The sequence below is a fragment of the Mesoplodon densirostris genome, chromosome 15, assembly GCF_025265405.1.
Source record: "Mesoplodon densirostris isolate mMesDen1 chromosome 15, mMesDen1 primary haplotype, whole genome shotgun sequence".
NCBI classification, from domain to species: domain Eukaryota; kingdom Metazoa; phylum Chordata; class Mammalia; order Artiodactyla; family Ziphiidae; genus Mesoplodon; species Mesoplodon densirostris.
This window is the reverse complement of record NC_082675.1, coordinates 34,469,409-34,493,647: the sequence shown is the minus strand read 5'-3', so window position 1 is coordinate 34,493,647 and position 24,239 is coordinate 34,469,409.

The window sequence follows — 24,239 nt, the reverse complement described above, 5'->3', positions numbered from 1 at the left end:
TACAAACAGTCCTGAAGAGGGAAATCTATACAGATAGACGGTAGATTAGTGGCTGCTTAGGGCTGGAGAGGAAGGGGATATAGGTGGGTGACAACTAAAGGTATGGAGTTTCTTTTTTTTTTTTTTTTTTTCTTTTTGCGGTATGCGGGCCTCTCACTGTTGTGGCCTCCCCCGTTGCGGAGCACAGGCTCCGGATGCGCAGGCCCAGCGGCCATGGCTCACGGGCCCAGCCGCTCCGCGGCATATGGGATCCTCCCAGACCGGGGCACGAACCCGTATCCCCTGCATCGGCAGGCGGACTCTCAACCACTGCGCCACCAGGGAGGCCCTGGAGTTTCTTTTAGAGACAATGAAATGCTCTAAATTGACCGTGGTGATGACTGTACATCTGTGAATATACTGAAATCCACTGAATTTACACTTTAAATGGGTAAGTTGTATGGGGTATGTGAATTATTTCCAAATAATGTTTAAGAAAAAAACAACTCAAGAAGGTGCATGATTACCCATCTAACTGCTTGCAACCCCTGACTGTGTTTATCACAGATTTTAATATGGATTCAAAAGCCATAAGGGTTTGGTGCAGAATGATACTCAAATAAATCATGTTACTATGACAACTTAAAGAGGTAAATACTTTGAGGTATTGCAAAATTTGCTTTTCTGAAATATATACTCCCTTTGTCACAACATTAAATATCCCTCTCAGAAGCTAGAGGTCAAAGAGTATGTGGTTTGCAACACTGTTTAAAAGACTATTCCTTCTCTTGTACACTGTTTGGCAGAAAACATAGCCCTTATTAAAGCACTTAATAGACCACTCATGTTTATAAAATATGATTTTAAAAAATATCCATGGGGTTGAATTCCAGTTTTAAAATGCGACTATAAACAACACCTGTATTCATTCTAATTCCAGAGAAACTCATTTTTACCTAGGTTTTAGGCAGACAGTAGGTTGATATTAGCATGAGTTGAACATTGTAATGACCGTTAAACACACAGATTTGGGGAAGAGTTTCTCAATTTCGAGTTGCTTGTTTCGCTATCTCCATATACTCATACCCATCAGGCAGCATGTCCAAATTTTTCACTTATAAATATGATTTCTCTATTTGTGTAGAGGAAATACATACTGAAACTCAGAAATGCAAACTGTCACTAACTTAGCTTTAAATTAGGCACAGAATCCTTGTCACATTGATAAAGCAACACCAATTAGTTACTTTAGAACTTTCCTTGAGAAGCTCAGTCAAGTATACTAGAGGTCTGGGCCATAAGGACAATAAAACGCCATCTGCCAAGTGGTTATTACTACAGTACTAAATTACCATCACTGTGCAAAACAAAATAAGGCTTTCTCCAAAGCAGAGTCCCACTAGTTGGTTTTCTGGAATTCTCCCCGTAAGTTTTCTCTTTGGTTCATGATGGGGTGGAGAGTGTGTTTCTAGATGCCTGTTTAAGTACCATAATTCTCTTATTCAACAAAGCCTCCTAGTTATTTTATTTTATATATATTTAAAATTTTAAACCATTTTAAAATTGAAGTATAGTTAATTTACAATGTATTAGTTTCAGATGTACAGCAAAGTGACTGTTACACAAATATATGTATATATTTATATATATATATATAAATATTCTTTTTCAGATTTTTTTCCATTATGGATTATTACAAGATACTGAGTAGAGTTCCCTGTGCTATACAGTAGGTCCTTGTTGTTTATCTATTTTATATATAGTAGTGTGTATCTGTTAACCCCAAACTCCCAATTTATCTTTCCCCCCACCACTTCCCCTTTGGTAACCATCAGTTTGTTTTCTATGACTGTGAGTCTATTTGTTTCGAAAATAAGTTCATTTGTATCATTTTTTAGATTCTACATGTGATATCATATATTTGTCTTTCTCTAACATACTTCAGACATATACTTAATATGATACTTATTATACTTAATATGATACTTATGATACTTAATATGATAATCTCTAGGTCCATCCATGTTGCTACAAATGGCATTATTTCATTCTTTTTTACGGCTGCCAACTGTTGCCAAAAAGTCTCCATTTCCTAATCTAGTTCCAGGAGAGAACTGCCTCCACTCCCAGGCAGGAGAGGTTTACTAAATCGGTGCTGTATGAATGTTGGTTATTCAATTAATGTTTGCTAAACTGAACAACCAATGTCTTTGAATGCCTCAGTTGTTCACACCCAAATAGCTGAATGTTATAAAACTACTATCAAAACCTTAAAATTGCGAGTACTAGTTTGTAATGAGCAAGGTCTTTCTGAGGCTTTGGCTCTGAGCAGGCTTGGGTAGGTACTTTTAAAAGCTGTATTAACTCTTTAAAACCACAAGGGATCTATTTAGTAAATTGCTAGTTCTGCGCTAATTTGCATGGCTGACTTGCTCTAATTTTTAGTTGGGATGGAAACTTGGAAGGGCACAGTGAATGAGCAGAGCTATTGTCAATGACTCTATGGGATGAGCCGAGTTGTAATAACCGAACATTAGTGAGAACTTGCTAGTTTACAAAATGTTTACAATCGTTAGTGAAAAGGCTGAAGGAGTACAACAAAGATACTTCAAATTATAGTGGATCAAATAAACTTAATGTAAACATTTCTCTTTCACACAATAATCTACAGGTCATAGGAGTACATTACAGAATAATAAAGTTGTGTCTGCTCCCTTAGCTACCCAAATTGGAGGCAAACTACTGATGTAAGGGTGTTGAGGACAATTCTGCTTCATGAGATCATGCTGGGACTAAGGGTCCTCCTATCTTGCTGCCTTGTATTTTAAGGTGTTTTGGTTCTGGGTCAAAGTTATTTGACACCAGTATATTTGCTTTCCAGCTTATAGGAAAGATGGAAGAGAAGGTTTGGAAAGTGACAATTCCTTTTAAGAAGAAGCCTTCATTATTTCTCTTCATATTCCATGGGTGAAGACAGTCACATGGCTACATCCCAGCTGCAGTGAAACCTGAGCAGCCATGTTCCCTGTTAAAACCCAGTGAGTTTCTAAGGCTGGAGCACAGGATGGAGGATGTTCCTGTGGGTGAAAGGGAGATTCCATTCGGTGGCAGTGACCGAGCTCTGAGATAACCTCCTTTGAGGCTCATAGCAATCTAGTGGTTGAATGCTTACTGCCTTCTTACATTTTATAGAGGATGAAATTAAAGCCAGAAGAAGAAAATAAGTTTAGATTTGTATCTCTTATAATGGAAGCCAACAGATAATTTCTAAAAGAGGTAAGTAAAGAAATAGAATAAATATGAGAAGAAGTTAATGGCAGAAGAAATAGCTTTAAAAGCTAAAAGTGAAGGTCCCTAGGGATCAGCGTTTGAGATTTGGGGAGGGTGGGAAAGAGATAGCTGCCTTTTGTGGTTAATATTTTGGTTTAAACCGATTTGTTAAAATACATGCATATATTACTTTGATAAGAACTGAAAATATAAAGAACAAATACATACATATATATATGATTATATATATAAACCACCGGCCATAATTTAGGCAGATTGCTTCCACTCATCTCTAGGGATAATACCAATCCTGTCTCTAAATGTTCGCTAGGGAATGCTAAATTCCAAGTAATGATGTCTTTTTGAAAAGAGAGATGTCAAAAAATCACCCCCTCACACTGAGCTCAGACCTCACCACCTCCACTTCAGAAAATCACCACATATTTGGGTGGTGAGATGGAGAAGACACAGCTGTTACGCTTCATTTGGCTGAACATTTGTTAACACCTCCAATTTCAAAGAGTAATGACCTTCGCCCAGTTCTATTCAACTTGAACTAACCAGGGTAGTGAAGAAATCTAGAGGCAGCAATGCCCTTAGAGATAACTGTGTGCTTGGTCAAAATACGAAGCTTATATACAACACCTCTGAACCGTGTGGTCAGTCATTCAGCATCTTAAACTTTTCACGTGATGGGAGCTGACCACCTCACATCTCATTCATCCCATATTCTAAGTGTATCCCTCCTCTCTCCACCTCTATCCCCATGCAATCCATCTGTATCACCCCTCTTCCTGTGCTACCCTCTGTGCTTTACAGGACAGTGTAATCTTTTTAAAATCAAAATATTGGTACATTTCTGTTTTCAGCTATTTCCCATTATCTTTAGGATGAAGTCCAAGCACCTTACATCTTTACTCCTCTCTGAGCTTCTCGACATGCTGTTCCTTCTTCCTGGAACACTGTTCTACTTCCCCTTCCTGCACTTAGATCAACCATCTTAGTTGTCAACTTGATAGCACTTCCTCTTGGAATCCTTCTCATATGCCTAGACTGAGTCAGACACTCTGTTATATGTGATCTAGTAACATCCTTGTACTTTCCCTAAATGGTACTGTTCACATCATGTTGTGATTGCCTGTTTGTTTCTCCCTCTGAATAGCAAACTCCGTGAGGGAAGGGATCATGCTGGGCAGGTTCACGGCTGTATCTTCAGCACCTTGCACTGTGATTGGCTCTTGGTAGATTCTTGAACGAATTCTTATGCCCCCACTTTAATTGCTATAAATGTTTTCTCTATATTTAATAAAAAAGTGTTCCTTCCCAGGCTACACAGAGCAAGCCCTATTCTCAAAGAGAGTCCTTCATGTATTTTAAAGCCACTAGTATTCTCTGCCTTTAAATCATCTATATTCTTGACTCAATATGCATACTTCTAAGTTGTTTCATATTTGGTTTAGCTGAGTTTGAGGGAACACAGTTAATAATACAATTTTGCCCACATGACTTTGGGTAAATTGAACAATAGACACAAAAGTCACATGAATGGAAATTTATTAAAGATACAAGCTAAACTGAAGTATGTAGCATAAGTGTGGAACACAATGAGTTTGTTAACTCTTATATCTGGTTCCTGTGAACCTGGGTATTGGAAGAGTGTAATCATAAAGAATTTGGTTTTGTAGAGTAGATGCACTTACCCTTAATTGCTCTCTTGCGATGCCCTGGGATACAGAAGTAAGAATGCCTTTCAGCACTTACACATTTATAGAAAGTCAGCTCCACCACCAATCATGAATTAATGCTGGTGACCCCCTAGTCAGGTAAGTCATGGGATAAGAGAACAGGAACGTCACCCTATTAGAGGTCTACAGAAATATGAAGCAAGATGAAAGACATTTCCCCTCTAAAACTGTAGCTAAACCAGACTTTCCAACCCTCTTTCATGTCATTAATTTGTATAACTTTAGTGGAGGAATTTATTTTTTATTCCTATCAAATTTTATTATTAATTTCAGATAATTCTAGACTGTCAACTTTACTCTGTATATTGATCTTCCGCTTAACTGATTAACTACTGTTTCCACTTGGCATAAACTAAGACTTTGATAATTAGTTCTATTTTCATCAAAGCCATTGGCTATCCTCTTGACAGAATGATTGATACAGAATCCTAACAGAGGCAACTAGAGATTTCTGACCATTGTGAAATCACGCCAGGGAGGATGTTGTACCTGAATGTGCCACTATCCCCACGGCCATTACACATCCTTGTGCTGTTGCATATGGTGACCAAAAGCAGGAGCCATGTGCTCGTTTGAGGTGGCAAAAAAACCAACAAATGTTGTATCCATGTCCTATCACTTCTTGGTCTCTAGATCCATTTCCTTGACTTTACTTCCAACGAATAGGTTGTTTTCAGTGTAGAGACACCCTCTGAGATGTAGGACTACGCAGGGAACAAAGTCCTGCTGAATACTCTTTTCACTTTCATATTACAAATCATTTCCTGTGACTCAGAAGTCTTTTTTCTTTCAAGAAAAAGTCTCCACTTAATACTCTATGGTGGGACTTCTCTGGTGGCATAGTGGTTAAGGATCTGCCTGCCAATGCAGGGGACACAGGTTCAAGCCCTGATCTGGGAAGATCCCATGTACCGCGGAGCAACTAAGCCCATGAGCCACAACTACTGAGCCTGCTCTCTAGAGCCCGGGAGCCACAGCTACGGAGCCCATATTCCTAGAGCCCATGCTCTGCAACAAGAAGCCACCACAATGAGAAGCCCGCACACCGCAATGAAGAGTAGCCCTCCCCTTGCTGCAACCAGAGAAAGCCTGCATGCAGCAACGAAGACCCAACGCAGCCAAAAATAAATAAATAAATAAACTAATTAATTAATTTGTAAAAAATATTTTATGGTTATGGGTATATTGTACTCTGCAGAGCTAATTAAGCCTTTCTATTCCCTCTTTTTCTTACAGATTTGTCAGTGAGGAAATTATCATGTGATATACTCAAGGATCACTGCATTTCACACATCTCCAAAGTGAGACTGCATTTATTATAGCTGTGTCATCTGCAGTTCCCACATTATTGTTCTTGAAAAAAAAAACAAACCCAAACCCTCTGTTTTTGAAAAACAAATAAAATCTTATTGTTTCTCACCGAAGTTTTCCATTTTTCTCTGTTCTAGGTATATCCAATCACAGTAACATATTTTAATTTCTTCTTTCAATAATTAAAACTTTATTACTCTATCCTGTTTCACTGCCTTAGCCAAGACCTCCAGTACAATGACGAACAGAAATGGACATAGGAGGCATCTTTGTTTTTTACCCAACCTCAAGGTTGGGTAAATGTCTCCTATCAAGATGTTTGCTATAGATTTTTTTGTAGATACAGTGAAGAAGTAAGCAAAAATGAGTCAACAAGAGAGTTATGCATGACTCCTGTCAACTTCTCATACTCTACATCTTACCCACCAGCACCTCTTACCATCTTCAGGTACAAGTATCATGGACCAAACCATCACTACCCACTTGCGTGGGTTACTTTAAAAGGTCCCTAAGTGCTTCCCATGATCCTACTCTTCCCTTCCTTCTCCAGACAACCCTCAGATGGCACTTATTCTTGCTCTGCTTAACCCCCATCAGTGATTCCCATCACTTCCTTGGCCCACAAGACTCCCAGTCTGGGCCTAGTACACACTGATCTCAACTCCTACTCTTTTTCCTTTATTCATGATGCTCCAGCCACCCCACCTCCTCCAAGCTGATCCTCAAACACTTCAGACTGCACTTGCCTGAGGACCTTGGCCTGAAAGCCTCCCTCATACCTCGTATCTGAATGGTTCAATTCCTTGTCTCCTTTAGGTCTCAACACAAACATTACCTGGAGAGTGAAGTCAAAGATGTTTCCTTGACAGTGAGACCTAGCCATCTATGTTCTCCCTTTTGGGGGACCATATTTTCATCCATAGACCTTATCGCCATGTTTTTTTATATATTCATTTTCAATTTGTAGTTTCCCTCAACTGTAATGTAAAGCTATGATAGCAGGCAGTTTTGCCCATTTTTGTCCATTACTATATCCACAGCACCCAGGACAGTGCCTGACAGAGTAGTCACTTAAGTAGTTTCCAGATATTTTAGATCTATGGGTATTAATTAAGTACATAGGAAATCTTATCTGTTATATTCTCAAATTTCACAATTTTTTTATAGTTTAGATTTTGTTCCTAAGGGACTTGGAAACTAGAAAAAAATCATGTCTTGTTTTTTATTTAGACAAGGAAAAGGATATAGACAAACCCTAAGTTGCATATAAAAGTTCAATGAAAAATAAAGTTCAATGAAACATGCCTTTAGAGGCAGGATACCCAAACCTCCAGTGTGCAGCCTCTGTCTGTGCCATTTGCTTTCTGGACAGACTTTATCTCTTAGCCAATTCTCAAGATACTAGACATTAAGAATCCTCTCCATGTCCATTTTCCAGCATCAAGTTATCCTCTAAGACTTGCTCCATTAATCAAATAGATAACAAACTTTCTATTTGCCATTATCAATTGTTTTTACCTTATACTTTACTATATGTCATTGATGTCATTATATTTGGATTTCAGCAGCCTTGGCCCTTTTTATTCAGTATATACATATTTTAAAATATATATATATATATTTTTTTTTTAATTAATTAATTTATTTATTTTTGGCTGCGTTGGGTCCTCCTTGCTGCGTGCGTGCTTTCTCCAGTTGCGGTGAGCCAGGGCTACTCTTCGTTGCAGTGCGCGGGCTTCCCATTGCAGTGGCTTCTCTTGTTGTGGAGCACAAGCTCTAGGTACGCGGGCTTCCGTAGATGTGGCTCGCAGGCTCTAGAGCGCAGGTTCAGTGGTTGTGGCGCACGGGCTTCGTTGCTCCGCAGCATGTGGGAACTCCCCAGACCAGGGCTTGAACCTTTGTCCTCTGCACTGGCAGGCGGATTCTTAACCACTGCGCCACCAGGGAAGCCCTAAAATATATTTTTTTTAACAACTCTGTATCTGAAACCATTCAGCAAGCCTAACTCAACATTTTCTTTCAAAAGCATGGCACTATTGCTGAAAATTAGTCCTGTGAACCAGGTTCTATAGGAATGTCATTTAAGATTAATGTAGAAGGAAGAAATTGAGGAATTTTTGCAGCATAAAGTAACCTGCAGTTACCTTAAGGGCAGAAAGGTTATTAAGGAAATCAACATGTTAAATTTCACTCTTCACTCCCTCATTTTTTTGGACATTTCCTCAAAAAGTTTATAGTGTCAAAATCCTAAGATCCATCCCAAGTTAAAGTTGTTTTACAACATGCAGTACAAAGGACAGCTTAAATGATGCTACTAATAACCTCTGTTTTGAATTGAGGGCTCATGCTACTGAAACTAGCATGATCAAGTTGACTACCAGTATGTTGCAGTGCACTTAATGGGCTCTAAATAAATGTATGTTGAATTAATCATTGAAAGAGTCTATTGTAACTTTTTTTGCATCAAGTTAATAAAGTTTAGAGCAAGCAGGAAAACAGGTCTTGCTTAGTGAGGAAATTCTTTTTTTTTTTTAACATCTTTATTGGAGTATAATTGCTTTACAATGGTGTGTTAGTTTCTGCTTTATAACAAAGTGAATCAGTTATACATATACATATGTTCCCATATCTCTTCCCTCTTGCATCTCCCTCCCTCCCACGCTCCCTATCCCACCCCTCTAGGTGGTCACAAAGCACCGAGCTGATCTCCCTGTGCTATGCAGCTGCTTCCCACTAGTTATCTATTTTACGTTTGGTAGTGTATATATGTTCATGCCACTCTCTCACTTTATCACAGCTTACCCTTCCCCCTCCCCATATCCTCAAGTCCATTCTCTAGTAGGTCTGTGTCTTTATTCCCGTCTTACCCCTAAGTTCTTCATGACCGTTTTTGATTTGTTTGTTTGTTTTCTTAGATTCCATATATATGTGTTAGCATACAGTATTTGTTTTTTCTCTTTCTGATTTACTTCACTCTGTATGACAGACTCTAGGTCCATCCACCTCACTACAAACAACTCAATTTCGTTTCTTTTTATGGCTGAGTAATATTCCATTGTATACATGTGCCACATCTTCTTTATCCATTCATCCGATGATGAAACTTAGGTTGCTTCCATCTACTGGCTATTGAGGAAATTCTAATCATCAGTAAAACGATGTAAAGGCTGGAAGCAGAAGACGAAATAAATTTTGCTATTCTATAACTATTACCTATTTCACTTTCATATTATAGTGAGGCATATGGTAGTGAATAAAAGGAAAAAGCCTTATTATTTAGCCTATAATTTATAGCATATGCAGATGATGGCCCTTGAGCTAAGAATAGCCTTTACATTTTTTATGTTGTATAAAAAAAAGGAAGAAAAGTAAGAAGAAAAAGCAGCAGCAGTGGAAGCATCATCAATAGAGACCATGTGCAGTCTGCAAAGCCTGAAATATTTGTTATCTGACCCTTTATAGAAGAAATTTTTCACCCCTGATCTAGAAAACTGAGTACTATGTAGTCACAAAACATGACAATATAAACATATACATTTCAAATGAAATAATGTCACTGTGTATTAAGCTTAAAAAGCAAGTAAAAGGATTCTGGGAAGATGCCCAGTAGGAAGCACAAGGAAGCTGTCTCTCCATCTAGACTACAATTGCATTGGCAGAATATGATATAACTCTTTTGGATCTCTAGCATCTATTGAAGGCTTGTAACTTCCAGGATAGGCTTGCACAGTGAATCACTGCTGTTCATTTTGGTCAATTTCAGCTTTTACCACAGTAGCTGCTACCCATCCCCCATCCCTAGCCATGTGGCAGGCAGCTGTGCTCACGTTCCAAGATCAACCTGATCACTGCTTGCAGGAGCCAGGATGGGCAAAACGGATTGGATAGTGTCTTCCAAATATCAAGAATCTGTACTCTGATCATTGAGTGCTGCCTCTGATCAGACCTTTGTCTGAGGTACAGACAAAGAGGCAGGTGGCCACTGTGGTTGTACCTCTCCCCACTGTTACAAGCCCCTCCCCATTCAGCTGAAATGACTTCCAGTGTAATTAAAGGGTCAGCACTCTTCCCCCTCCCATTTATTTTTCTCTTTTTCCCCTTTTGGGAACCAGACGTTAAAGACTAGACACTGAAAAGCAACTGCATATATGGGGAGTATTAGAAAGTTGGTGACTGCAGATGGACAGGAAAAGGGGCAGGCTGAAAAAGAAGACTTAAGTTTACACTTTAAGCTGACACTTGGCACAGAGACAGCCTACAATAATCAAAACCAAGATCAATAAACAAAACACTAAAAAAAACAGCAACCCCTGGAGAAGAGGGAGAATCTGATTTCTAGAGTTATCACATTATTTGATTCAAATACCCAGTTTTCAACCAAAAAAATCACAAAGCATACAAAGAAACAGAAATGGATTAAACTCTCCAATCAAAAGAAAAAATAAATCAAAAGAAACTTCAATCCTGCCCAAATTTTTCCAAAATACCGATGAGGAGAAAATACTTCCTAACTCATTCTATGAGGCTAGCATTACCATGAAAGAAACCGAAGCTACACAAAGATACTAGAAGAAAAGAAAACTAAAGACCAATATCCCTTAGGAACACTGATGCAAAAATCCTCAACAAAACACTAGCAAGCAGAATTCAACAGCAAATTAGAAGGATTACACAACATGACCAAATGGGATTTATTCCTAGAATGCAAGGATGGTTCAACATATAAAAATTGATCAACATAATATGCCACATCAACAGGACAAAGCAAGAAAATACGCATGATCATCTTAGTTGATGCAGAAAAAGCATTTGACAAAATTCAAAACCCTTTCATGAGATACACACACAACAAACTAGTAATTAAAGTAAACTACATCAACACAATAAAAGTCATGTATGAAAAAGCCACAGCAAACATCATGCTCAATGGCAAAAGACTGAAAGCTTTTCTTCTAAGATGAGGAATAAGGTAATGATTCTCACTTTTGCCACTTTTATTCAAAATAGTATCAGAATTTTAGTATCAGAATCATCTTTTTTAGAAAAAAAGATAATTATTTCTGTTTGTAGATGATATATTCTTATATGTAGAGAAGTCTGAAGATTCCACAAAAAAAGTTAAAACCAATAAATTATTTCAGCAAAGTAGCAGGATAAAAAGTTAACATGCAAAAATCAGTTGCATTTCTATATGCTAACAATGAACAAACTGAACAGGAAATTATAAAATAATTCCATTTACAATAACATTAAAAATAAAACATATATTAATCAAGGAGGTGAAAAATTTGTACAATGAAAACTATGAAACATTGCTGAAAGAAGTTGAATAAGACATAAATAGATAGAAACACATCCCATATCATGAATTGGAAGGCTCCAAATTGCTGAGATGTCAATACTACCCAAATTTATCTACAGATTCAATGCAATCCCTATGAAAATTTCAATGGCCTTTTTTTTTTTTTGCAGAAATAGAAAAAATCAATCCTAAAATTCACGTGGAATCTCAAAGAATCCCAAATAAGCAAAACAATATTGAAAAAGAAGAACACAGGTGGAGGACTTACACTTCCTGATTTCAAAACTTACTGCAAAGTTATAGTAATCAAAACAATGTGGTACTGGCATAAATACAGACATAAAGATCAATGGAATAGAACAGAGACCCCGAAATCAACTCTTGCCTATATGGTCAAATGATTTTTGATAAGGGTGCCACTTAATAGGGAAAGGACAGTCTTTTCAGCAAACATTGTTGGGAAAAATGAATATCCATATGCAAAAGAATAAAGTTAGATTCCTACCTAATACTGTATAGGAAAATTAACTCAAAATAGATCAAAGACCTAAGTGTAAGACCTAAAACTATAAAAGTTTTAAGAAAACATAGGGGAAAACTTCATAACATTGGATTTATCAGTGATTTCTTGGATATGACATCAAAGACAAAGGCAACAAAAGAAAAAAATAGACAAATTGGGCTTCCAATTAAGAAATTTTTAAAATTCATGCATCAGAAGATATTATCAATAGACTGAAAAGGAAATGCATAAAATGAGAGAATATATTTGCAAATCATATATCTGATAAGGGATTAATAGCCAGAATATATAGAGAACTTTTAAAACTCAACAACAAAAAACAACCTGATTCCAAACTGGGAAAAGGACTTGAATACCCATTTCTCAAAAAAAGATAGGCAAATGTTCAATAAGTATGTGAAAAGTTGCTCAACACTACTAATCATTACGGAAATGTAAATCAAAACTTCAATGAGATACCACTTCGCACATATTAGAATGGCTACTATGAAAAAAAAGGCAGAAAATAATGTGTTGGTGAGGGTGTAAAGAAATTAGAACCCTTCTGCGCTTTTGGTAAGAACATAAAATGGTGCAGCTGCTGTGGAAAATAGTGTGGCAGCTCCCCAAAAAATTAAAAATAGAATTGCCATATGATCCAACAATTCCACTTTGGGGTATATATCCAAAGGGTTGAAAGCAGGGTCTCAGAGAGATATTTGTACACCAGTGTTTGTTCATAGCAGCGTTATGCATAATAGCTAATATGTGGAAGCAACCCAAGTGTCCCTGGGTGTATGAATGGATAAGGAAAGTGTGGTATATATGGCAAAGGAGTATTATTCAGCCTCACCAAGAAAGGCAATTCTGACATATGCTGCAACATGGATAAACCTTGAGTATATTATGTTAAATGAAATAAACCAGTTACAAAAAAAAAAAGAAAAAGCTGTGTAATTCCACTTCAATGAAATACTTAGAGTAGTCAAAAATCATAGAAACAGAGAGTAAAATGGTCATCATCAGGGGCTTTGGGGAGAGGGGGATGGAGAATAATTATTTAATGGGTATTGGATTTCAGTTTTACAAGATGAAAAGAATTAGGGAGATGGATGGCGAAGATGGTTGCACAACATTATGAATGCACTTAATCCTGCCAAACTGCACACTTAAAATGGTTAAGGTGGTAATTTAATGTTATGTGTATTTTACCACAAAAAATTAGAAAAAAAACAAGTTAATTATATTTGGAAAAAAGGGGTTAGTTATAGATACAGATATATACATATGTATATGTAAATACAGACTACATATATGGAAAAGGCAGAGCACAGATTTGGAATTATTAAAATTATTTCCTTTGAATGGTGGAATTATAAGGAATTTTTATTTCTTTTCTTGACCAAATCTTTTCTAATTTTTTTTGTATGGTAAGGATAAGGGATGTTTTATTGCTACAAGAGATGAGGGCTGATGATGGGTACACAGGCACACATCTCAATAGGAAGAGTAATGTTTGAAAGGAAAGCAGGAGAACCTGTCAGGTAGGCGATAAATGCATGACTCCAATGCTGGCTGGCTGGCTGACTCTCTTGGTGGCATGAATCTGGGGACAGAGCAGGGTTTTTGAGTCTCACTATGTTCCCGGTTTGACAGCTGTACTGTGCAAAGATGCAAGTCCTTCCTTCCTAGACCCCCTTGACTGCACTTGAAGGTTTTTTTCCTAGTGGTCCTAGTCACACTCTTAATTTTGGTTGGACACTACCTCATAGTCAGCAGCAGGAGGCCCAGCAACAAAGTGATGTAATGCAGGTAACCACAAAGTCAGCAGGTGACCACAGGGTCTGAGAAGGAAAACCTCAGGGTCTGGAAGCTCCCCTCCAGAGCCCTGTTCATGCAGTAGAAGTCAGGCAAAACCAGCAGCAACTCAGTCAGAAATTCCAAACATCCCAAAGTCTCCTGGTAATAGCAGAATACTGTCAATTGGACAGTATAAGCTACACCAGCAGGTCCTTCATTGGCTCCACCCTTGAATAAGATGTGCTCCAAGAGTGTTGCTGCCCCTCAAACAACAGGCTGCCCAGGAGCAGGCTCAGGACAGTAAACGAGAGTACCAGGGGTTAGTATGACATCAGGGAACAGTCTGGTACTGCCAATGGAGATATTGGTGCAGGTGGCTACCTATCTGTTAGAGAATTCTCTTAAATATAGGTTTCTGATCCTCCATTATATATTCCATTCTATGCTTCATCAATAAATCAAGGTTGTCATGGCTTCATGTAAGCACTGTTATAGACTTGACCTTCTTCTTTAATGTCTCAACTTCAGACACTTATTGTTATCGTCTGCCAGATGCCTTCAACAATGGAAGAGCATTACAATTTCTATTCCCTTTTTAAAATCCTAACTTAAAGCTCTGACTTTAACTGGTTCGATTTTGAATATGTGAATATAATGGGAAAAAAAACAAATTCCAGGTTTTATCTCTTAAAAAAAACGAGTTGTCTGTTACAGAGCTTAGAGGTTGGTTTCTTAAATGACTGTGGCCCTTGACAGTGCAGAAATAATGTTCTTCAGGTTTTTGCAATCCTTGAAGTTCTGTGATCTTCTAAAGTCATCACAAGGAGAACCAGCAGGATTGCTATAGATTTTTATCACTTCATTGAGAAGATATAACATTTGGCGCATATTTAGTGATAGTTATGTGTTTCATATACATAAATTTGTATAAAATTTGTGTAACTTTCACAATGTTTAATTTATTAAAACTTTACATGATAATCTTTAAAAGCACAATTTATATTCTCACAAGCAAAAAAAAAAAAAAAAGGAAGAAAGAAAGAAAAAAAGAAAATCCCAAACCAAAACAAAACCCCAACTTTCTTCAGGGCAGCAAGAGACCAATGCAGTTTTTCTTTTCCCCATAGAGTACAACACAATTACCTTAATCAGACACTCCTGATACATTGTATCTGCTTAGGTCTTGCTTACTAGCTACAGAAATCACTCTGTTCAACTTAGCATAAGGAAATCTATTGGAAGAATCATACGGCCTTGCAGAATTGTTACAGAAATGGCAGAATCAAAAGAAAACTAGAAAGATTTCTGCTTCTGACCAAGATGGAGTAATAGGACCAGATTTACCCTCCCACCAGAAATATTCACAAAACAGTAAACACGTATGGAATCAGTGCCAGTTCTGACTGACTGAAACCTTATGAGTAGAATCTATAGAATGGTTTTGCCTCAGCAGTGAAGAGTACAATCTAGACGGCGTTCTGCTTCAGTCCCGCCGAACAACTCAGAAAAGTAAGACTGAAAGGCAGATGTCAATAAACTATGGCCTGTGGACCAAATCCAGATCATAGCCTATTTTTTTATGGCTGCTGGCTAGTAATGTTTCAAAACTTTTTTACATTATTCAAGAGTTTTAAGAAAACAAAATATAAAGAATACTCAACAGAGATCATGTATAGCCCACAAAGCCTAAAATATACACTATTTGGCTCCTTACAGAGATAGTAAACATATGCACAAAAGGATTAATCTTTCCAAGCAACTTAACTATCTTACAGAATAAAGTTCAAGAATGTTTATACATTGAATAAATATCCACATGCAGCATGCTAAAATTCAGAACCTAGCATCCAACAAAACATTACAAGTCATGCAAAGAAGTAGGAAAATATAATGTATAATGCAGAGAAGGAAAATAATAAAAACTGACCCAGAAACGATGTGGATATTAGAATTATCAGACAAGAACATGAAAAGTCATTATAATGTATCCCATATGTTCAAACAGTTAAAACATGGAAGGCATAGAAAAATAAACTGAACATGTGAAATAAAACATAAATTAGAAAGGACTAAAGGCAGATAAGATATGACAGAAGAGAATATTAATGAGCTTGAAGCCATAGCAAGATAAACCCTCCAAAACGAAATACAGGAAGAGCGCTAGCAAGTTGTGAGACAATTTCGTGAACCTAGTAACGTGTCCTTGGAGTCCCCAAAGGAGATGAGAAAGAGAAGAATAGAAAAAATATTTGAAGAAACAATTAGTGAAAAGTTTCTAAGTTTGATGAAAACTATAAAACCATAGATCCAAGAAGTTCAAGGACCCTCAATAAAAAGAAACATGAAGAAAACTCCACCAAGTCACATCATAATCAAAACACTCAAAACTAGTGATAAAGAGAACAAATAAAAAGCAGCCAGAGAAAAAAGACATGTTGTAAACAAAGGAATATTGTTTCTCATTGGCAACAATGCAAATAAGAAGAGCAATATCCTTAAAGTCATGAAAGGGAAAAATCATCAGCTTAGAATTCTGTACCCAATGAAGTTACCCTTCAAAAATGGAGGTAAAATAAAGACTTTTTCAAAAGTACAAAGGCTAAAAGAATATATCACGAGCAGACCCACACTACAAGAAATGTTAAAAGAAATTCTTTAAACAGAAAGAAAATGATTCCAGAATAAAATGTGGATCAACAGAAAGAAATGAAGAGCAATGGAAAGGAAATCATATCTATATGGTCAAATACAGAAGATTTCTTTTTGATTAAAAATTTTTAAATGTTATTAACTATTGATACAAAACAATTACTACATAGTGTTGGGTTATGATATATATGAAAGTAAAATATCTGACAATAGCACAGAGGCCAGGAAGGGAAAATGGAAATGTAAATAAGGTGTTCATACTATACATTAAATGATGCAATATCACTTTAATGTAGACTGTGATAAAGTAAATACATGCACTATTAAGCCCTAAAACAATTACTAAATTAGCAAAACAAAGAGTCACAGTTAATAAGCCAATAAAGAAACTAAAGCAGGGCTTCCCTGGTGGCGCAGTGGTTGAGAGTCCGCCTGCCGATGCAGGGGACACGGGTTCGTGCCCCGATCCCGGAAGATCCCACATGCCGCGGAGCGGCTGGGCCCGCGAGCCATGGCCGCGGAGCCTGTGTGTCCGGAGCCTGTGCTCCGCAACGGGAGAGGCCACAGCAGTGAGAGGCCCGCGTACAGTAAAAAAAAAATAAATAAATAAATAAAAAAAGAAACTAAAGCAGAATAAAAGAGGAAAAAGAGAACAAAGAACAGATGCTATAAAGAGAAAACAAACAGAAAGATGATGGATTTAATCCCTAATTATATCAATAATCTAATTAAATGTAAATGGCTTAGATAGCCCAATTGAAAGAAGAGATTTTAATTCTGGATAAAAGAGATAAGGCAATTTAAATTTAAAGACACATAAAGATTTAAAGTAAAAGGATGAAGAAATATAACAGGCCAAAAGTAGTTCAAAGAAAGTTGAAGTGGCTATATCAATATCAGACAAAGTAGATTTCAGAGCAAAAAGTATTACAAAGGATAAAGCAAGCTATTTCATAATGACAGAGGGGTTACTTCATCAAGAAATTTTGCCTAAAGTTTTGTCAAAAAATTTTTAGATATGACACCAAAAGCAAAAGTCATTAAAAGAATATTTGCTCAACTGGAATTCATCAAAAGTAAAACATTTGTACTTTAGAAAGACACTGTTAAGAAAAATGAAAAGACAGTCAAAGACTGTGAGAAAATATTTGCACATTACACACATGATGAAAAAACAAACAAAAAAACTTGCATCCAGAATAAATACAGAACTCTCAAAACTCAGTAAGAAAAAACACAACCTAATAAATAAATGGGCAAATGATTTGAACATATACTTCACCAAGGATGATATATGGATTGAAAATAAGCCCATGAAAAATACTCATTATTCTTAGTCATCAGGGAAATTCAAGTTATAACCACGGTGAGATGGCATTACCCACTTAGTAGACTAGCTAAAATTAGTAAGATTGACCATACCAGGTGTTACTGAAAGACCTGTAACTCTCAAACACTGCTGATGGGCATATAAAATGGCATAACCATCTTGGAATTTCTTAATTTTTAAAATATACACCTCTCACCTGATGTAGCCATTCCATTCATAGGTGTTTATCCAAGAGAAATAAAAGCATACGTCCATACAAAATATAATATGTGAATGATCATAGTAAATTCACTTCTAATACCCTAAAACTTGAAGTAATTCAAATATCTATCAATAGATGAATAAACAAACTGTTGTATATCTATACAATGATGTACTACTCAGCAATAAAAAGGAATAAACCATTGGTATTTGCTACAACATGGATGAACCTCAAAATACTTAGGCTGAGTGAAAGCAGACAGACAAAAACATACTCATTTTGTATGATTCTATCCATATAAAATGTCAGGATATGCAAACTAATCAAAAGTGACTGAAGATCAGTGGTTGCCTAAGGAATAGGGGGTAGGGAGGAGGAGGAAGTAGCGATGACCAAGGGGCACAGGAAACTTTGAGGGAGATGGATATTGATTGTGGTGATGATTTCACAGATGTCTACATACATATGTTAAAACTTATCAAAATGTATACTTAAAATATGTGTACTGTATTGTATGTTTATTATACCTCAATAAGGATGTTAATAAAATGAAGAAAGCTGGCAGAGACTTGAGTTGGAAAGGGATAAATGGACAAGAAGTAGCAGGAAGCAGGAATCACAAGGATGGTTCAAAGCCAGCGGACAAAACAAGCCACCATCGTCACAGTGCTGCTGATGATCCAACATCCCAGGAGACAGAATCTGATTGGCTAAGCTGATGTCACATGACAGCCCTGGTGGTACCTTCATTTCTAATATGGGGAGTGGACACCTGGAATGAGTCTCCCTTCAAAACTATACATGCTGTGGGGAAGGATAATTCCCCAAAAGTAAACACGGGAGGATGAGTTGAAAAGGAAATGCATGCAAGGCAGCCAAAAAACCCAGTCACAGTAACTATTGGGTTGGCAAAAAAATTCCTTCGGGTTCCGAACGAACTTTTTGGCCAACCCAATATATGTGACTTTGGGGATTTTTGTTTTTGTTCTTGGTGTTTATGTTTCTATGCCTTGTGAAGCTAAGAGTAGTAAAGAATCTGTTTAATCCATCCACTTCTGTTAATTTTTCCTTATTGAAATTCTCACACTCTCTAATATTTAGTAAGGTTTTGTTTTATATAGAATTTCTGCTATGACTCAGCACATTCTTCTATATGTGTGTGTGTGTGTGTGTGTGTGTGTGTGTGTGTGTGTGTGTGTGTATTCACCAAATATCTATCCTTAAATGAGTTCAAAAATCCTGTGGATCCCAGAACAGGTTGCTTTGCTCTTCGCTACTTCTTAATGAAGCAAAAATGTTTGTTCATCTTTTAAATCCAGTAGCACTCCTTATTCACTTGAACTTAATAACAATTTGTTGGCACCCACTGTGTACATGACATAATATCAGCTGCATTATCATACTACAAGCTAAAACAGCTGGAGCTCCGCATGCTGACAGCACTATATTATACAATTTTTCTTTGTCTCCAAAACAAAGAGACATAATCCTCTTGTCTTAGAAATGTTCACCCTTGAATTCTGCATGTTTTCCGCCAAAAGCAGAATGTAGGGCAACTTGTAAGAGGCTGCACAATTAGCACACTGGAGGAGAAGCCAGTTCTCATGGGTTTATTTTTGCTTATCGTGGCTCATTTCACAGAAAATTCACTATTCTGTGTCTTAATTTCCCCAGCTACAAAGAAAGAAGAAACTATTTCTTCTGTGAACACAGGAGTAGATAAAGATTCAATGACTAGGTTTAATGGACTCCTTTAATTTCCTACCTAGATCTATTAGTAAATATGTTTTAATTTGAAAAAAATAGTGTGTTCTTTCAAGGTTTCCAGCTTACATAAACCTACACATTAGAAACAACCAGTCTGTATACATTGCTGTGACTACAGAAATTCTTATGCACATGATTTGAATGGTGCTATGGAAAAGTGGATGAAAATAATTTTAGGTTAAATTTAACTAGTTATGTTCAAAAGTCACTGGTAAAACGAAAAAGAATATAATTTGTAAAGAGCCAACTCAACAATTAACTCTTAACTCATCTCTAAAATATATAAATCTAGCAAATCTGGTATGTTATTCTCTGATTATTCTATTTTAGTTCCTCTGGATAGTTGGTAAGATTTTTCTCTTCTTTGAGAAACTACTTGTATAGCCTTGTCTGAAAATCATTTCTTTATAAGTAGTAGATGATTTGTGGGGCTAAGAAAATTGGCATAGGGGTGTGAATAATTCTAGCTTTGTTCCTCTGTAAGTATGTCACCTTAGTTATATGTTTTAATTTGTCTGTGTTTCAGCTTCTTTATCTGCACAGTAAGGGACAGTGCAGAGAAGATATATAAAAGTGGCACATATGCCAAAACTCTCCACCCTCGTACTCATTGCAGGCATTACTAATCGAGCATAGAACTCTTTTCTGTTGAACTCACACACTGCTTCAGGAGCCTTTTTATCACAGCATATTCCTGGATTAGATTTTGCCTGACTTTACTGAATGCTTCTATATGTCAGGCACTATTTTATTTTTGATTTACCTATTTATCTATCTATATATTTATTTATTTTTGGCTACATTGGGTATTCATGGCTGCGTGTGGGCCATTCTGTAGTTGCGGCGAGTGGGGGCTACTCTTCGTTGTGGTGCACGGGCTTCTCACTGCGGTGGCTTCTCTTGTTGCAGAGCGTGGGCTCTAGGCGCACGGGCTTCCATAGTTGTGGCTCGCAGGCTCCAGAGTGCAGGCTCAGTAGTTGTGGCACACGGGCTTAGTTGCTCCGTGGCATGTGGGATCTTATTGGACCAGGGCTCGAACCTGTGTCCCCTGCATTGGCAGGTGGATTCTTAATCACTGTGCCACCAGGGAAGCCCCAAGCACTATTTAAAATGCTTACCTATATTAACTCATTTAATTATGACACAAATACATGAAATATGTACAATTAATATCATTATTTTGCAGATGAGGTAAAGCAGGCCTGAAAATTTACTTAGAGTAAGTGACAGAGCTTGAGATCAAGCAGCCTATGCCTTTCTGCTTTGCCTTTGAGTTTTCTAGAGTCTATCTCAACACAAATATCATGGTTAATACTGAAAGCACAGCACAAATATTACACAGTAATACGTCTCCTCTGCTACTTGGGAGAGTCTTTTTACTTTATTCAGTTTTATTCCCAGCACCTAGCCCAGGGCCTGGCACAGTGTCTGGCATTCAATGTCCACTCAGGAAATATTGGTCGCATGAATAAATGTTGCCATCTCCATAGCCAGTATTACTGTACTCTTTAAAAACATACCTTAACAACATTTTCTTTTTATGGTGTATCAGTCTGTTATTCTGCAGAGTCTCTATTGATTATTTTCCAGGCAGAATCTTACTTGGTTTCCTATTCAAAGTTCTTAGTTCTTCCCCGATTGAGAGTTTATTCTCATTTTAGCAATTTATTTGGACCCCATAAGTAAGAGTTCAACCATGGGCAATCCTTAACTGTTAGAACAGTAATGATGCCTTGTATATGTTGACTTTTTCTACGCAAAAGCAGCAGCCTGACACCCGAGCAGTCAATTGTCAAATTGGGAAAAGCCTTGCCTGATTTAAGAACAGATGCTCTTGAGTATAATTAGTAGAGACTTGCGGTGACCTAGGTGGTTATTTAACTAAAAAAGGAAACATAAAAGAAACTCAAATTGAACCATTTTGAGGAGACTTCATGGTGACTCACTGAACAGAGCTTAGCAACACAAAAAGAACAAATTGGTAAGCCAGTGTTTATTTTTTTTATTTTTTTTTTTTTTATTATTTTTTTTTTTTTGCTGTACGCGGGCCTCTCACTGCTGTGGCCTCTCCCGTTGCGGAGCACAGGCTCCGGACACACAGGCCCCGCGGCCATGGCTCGCGGGCCCAGCCGCTCCGCGGCATGTGGGATCCTCCGGGATCGGGGCACGAACCCGTGTCCCCTGCATCGGCAGGCGGACTCCCAACCACTGCGCCACCAGGGAGGCCCTAAGCCAGTGTTTATATAGTATATGCAATTAGAGTCAAGACAACTTAAAACTGATGACAATGTTTTTTCTTAATTGTTTTGAGCAAACAGAATAGCATAGTTCCTAACTTACCTGAATTATAAATGATAACATAAAGGCTACAAACAACCAGAAAAGCACACAAGTTTAGAGTGTGCTTACCAATGATATTTTCTACAAATAACTACAAGTATATTGGAGAGAAAATAGTCTTACAAAGTTCCTGACCTATACATCTGATAATCATGAGTGTTGAAACCATTATATTTCTCTCAAACGCCATCTCAAATCCAGGAATGAAGGCTTGCGACAGCGTCAGATAATGGAGATAAGAGTGTACTGACATCTAGTGCAGTGTATAAGAAAAGAACTAGGACAGAAACGGAACAAAGATACACCCCAAAAAAGATGCTGGCAGGAGCTAGAGAAGGATTAAAGGGCAGAAAGGAGCCCCAGAAGAACGCCTAGCTGATGCTAATGGTACTGTAGACGCCAGCTGCCTCACTGAGTTCCTTTCTAGCTAATGTAACTCCTCCCAAAGCACAAGGTACCAGTTGCTGCCCTCCAGGGATAATTCTTCAGAGCTCTGAGAAGCAAACATTCCATATATATACTGAATTGAAAGAAAAGTGACCAAAATAAGATGGAGATATTGTCATTATAGTAAGAGGGAGAAAATATTTATTTTAATTAGAAATAACCAATATGGGGAGATCTAGCAGGATGGAGAGAATTGCTCTTCAAATGCCACTGAGAAGTTGTGGCCACAGGCAGGCACCTGCATAAACAAACATCAACAGCTCATATGGCTTGACATTCACTATTAAGTGGGGCAGTGGTCTCTAGTAGGTCCAAAATAAACTCCTGAATTTTGCCTACCTGTGATCAAGCTGCCTTGGCTGCTTTGCCCCCTCTTGGCAGTCTCTGACCCAAATAGCAATTTCACACCATTTTGTAATAGTCCAAAGAGCCTTCTTCTCAGGTCTGTCCATTTCCAAAGAGGCCCATGCTCCAAAACTGTCCCCTCCCCCCCAAATTCATATGTTGAAGCCCTAACCTGCAACGTGACAGTATTTGGAGATGGAGCCTTTGGGAGGTAATCAGGTTTAGGTGAGATCATGAGTGTGGAGCACCCCTGATGGGATTAGTGCCCTTCTAAAAAAGGAGAACAAAGGGCTCTCTCTCTCTCTCTCTCCAACTTCATGTGTGGAGAAAAGGCCAAGTGAGGACAAAGTGAGAAGGCAGTATTTGCAATCTAAGGAGAGAACCTCATCCTTCTGGCATCTTGATCTTGGACTTCCCTGTCCAATACTGTGGGAAATAAATCCCTCTTGTTTAAGCCACCCAGTCTATGGTATAGCTGTGTCAAGCCGCAGCAGCCTGAATTGATCAAGAAATCCCAAATCATCCAAAATCACATTAAAGTCTAGGCAATATATAGTATAAAAACTTTTTTCCTACTTATGGGGTCAAATGACCCAAGTTCTGCTAAGAGTTAGTCATGCTGACTTGGCAACCTGGTCCTCAACTGCTCTTGACATTGCCTGGAATATGATCGATTCAGCTGGATGATCCATAACAGTAGCTCTGATCTTTCTATCCACTGGTATTGGCATCTTTTCTAGAGCTGCCTGTTTGCCAAATGAATACAACTGGCATAAGTTCTGCAGGAGATGCCTTGAGAAGGGAAGTTCCCGAGCACTCATTTTAGTGCTCCATGACATTTATATCCACCATCACGATAGAAAAACAAGGGCTAGCAAATTGACCTTCTGCTTCTGCAGCTGCTGACCCTTGGTAGGGAATGTTAGAACAGATGTAAGCTAGCCCTGGAGACTTGGACTAGGGCCAACGGCAATACACACAGCTTGTTCTGTAGCTGTCACCCTGTTCTAGGACTGAATGGCCAACAGAAAACACCATTTCCCATTGTGATCCTCTGAGTCTCCCGTTCTGCTGAGCTGATGATGGCAGTGCTTCTGCATAGCTAGAGTCAAGTCCATCAGGATATCCAGTGTCAGGTAAGTGGGCACTGCACCTGGTTAGGATTACTATCAAAATGATACCATCTCAGGGACTTCCTTAGGCAAAGAAATCAATTTTGCAAAGTCTAAAAGGCAATCATCTCTATATGT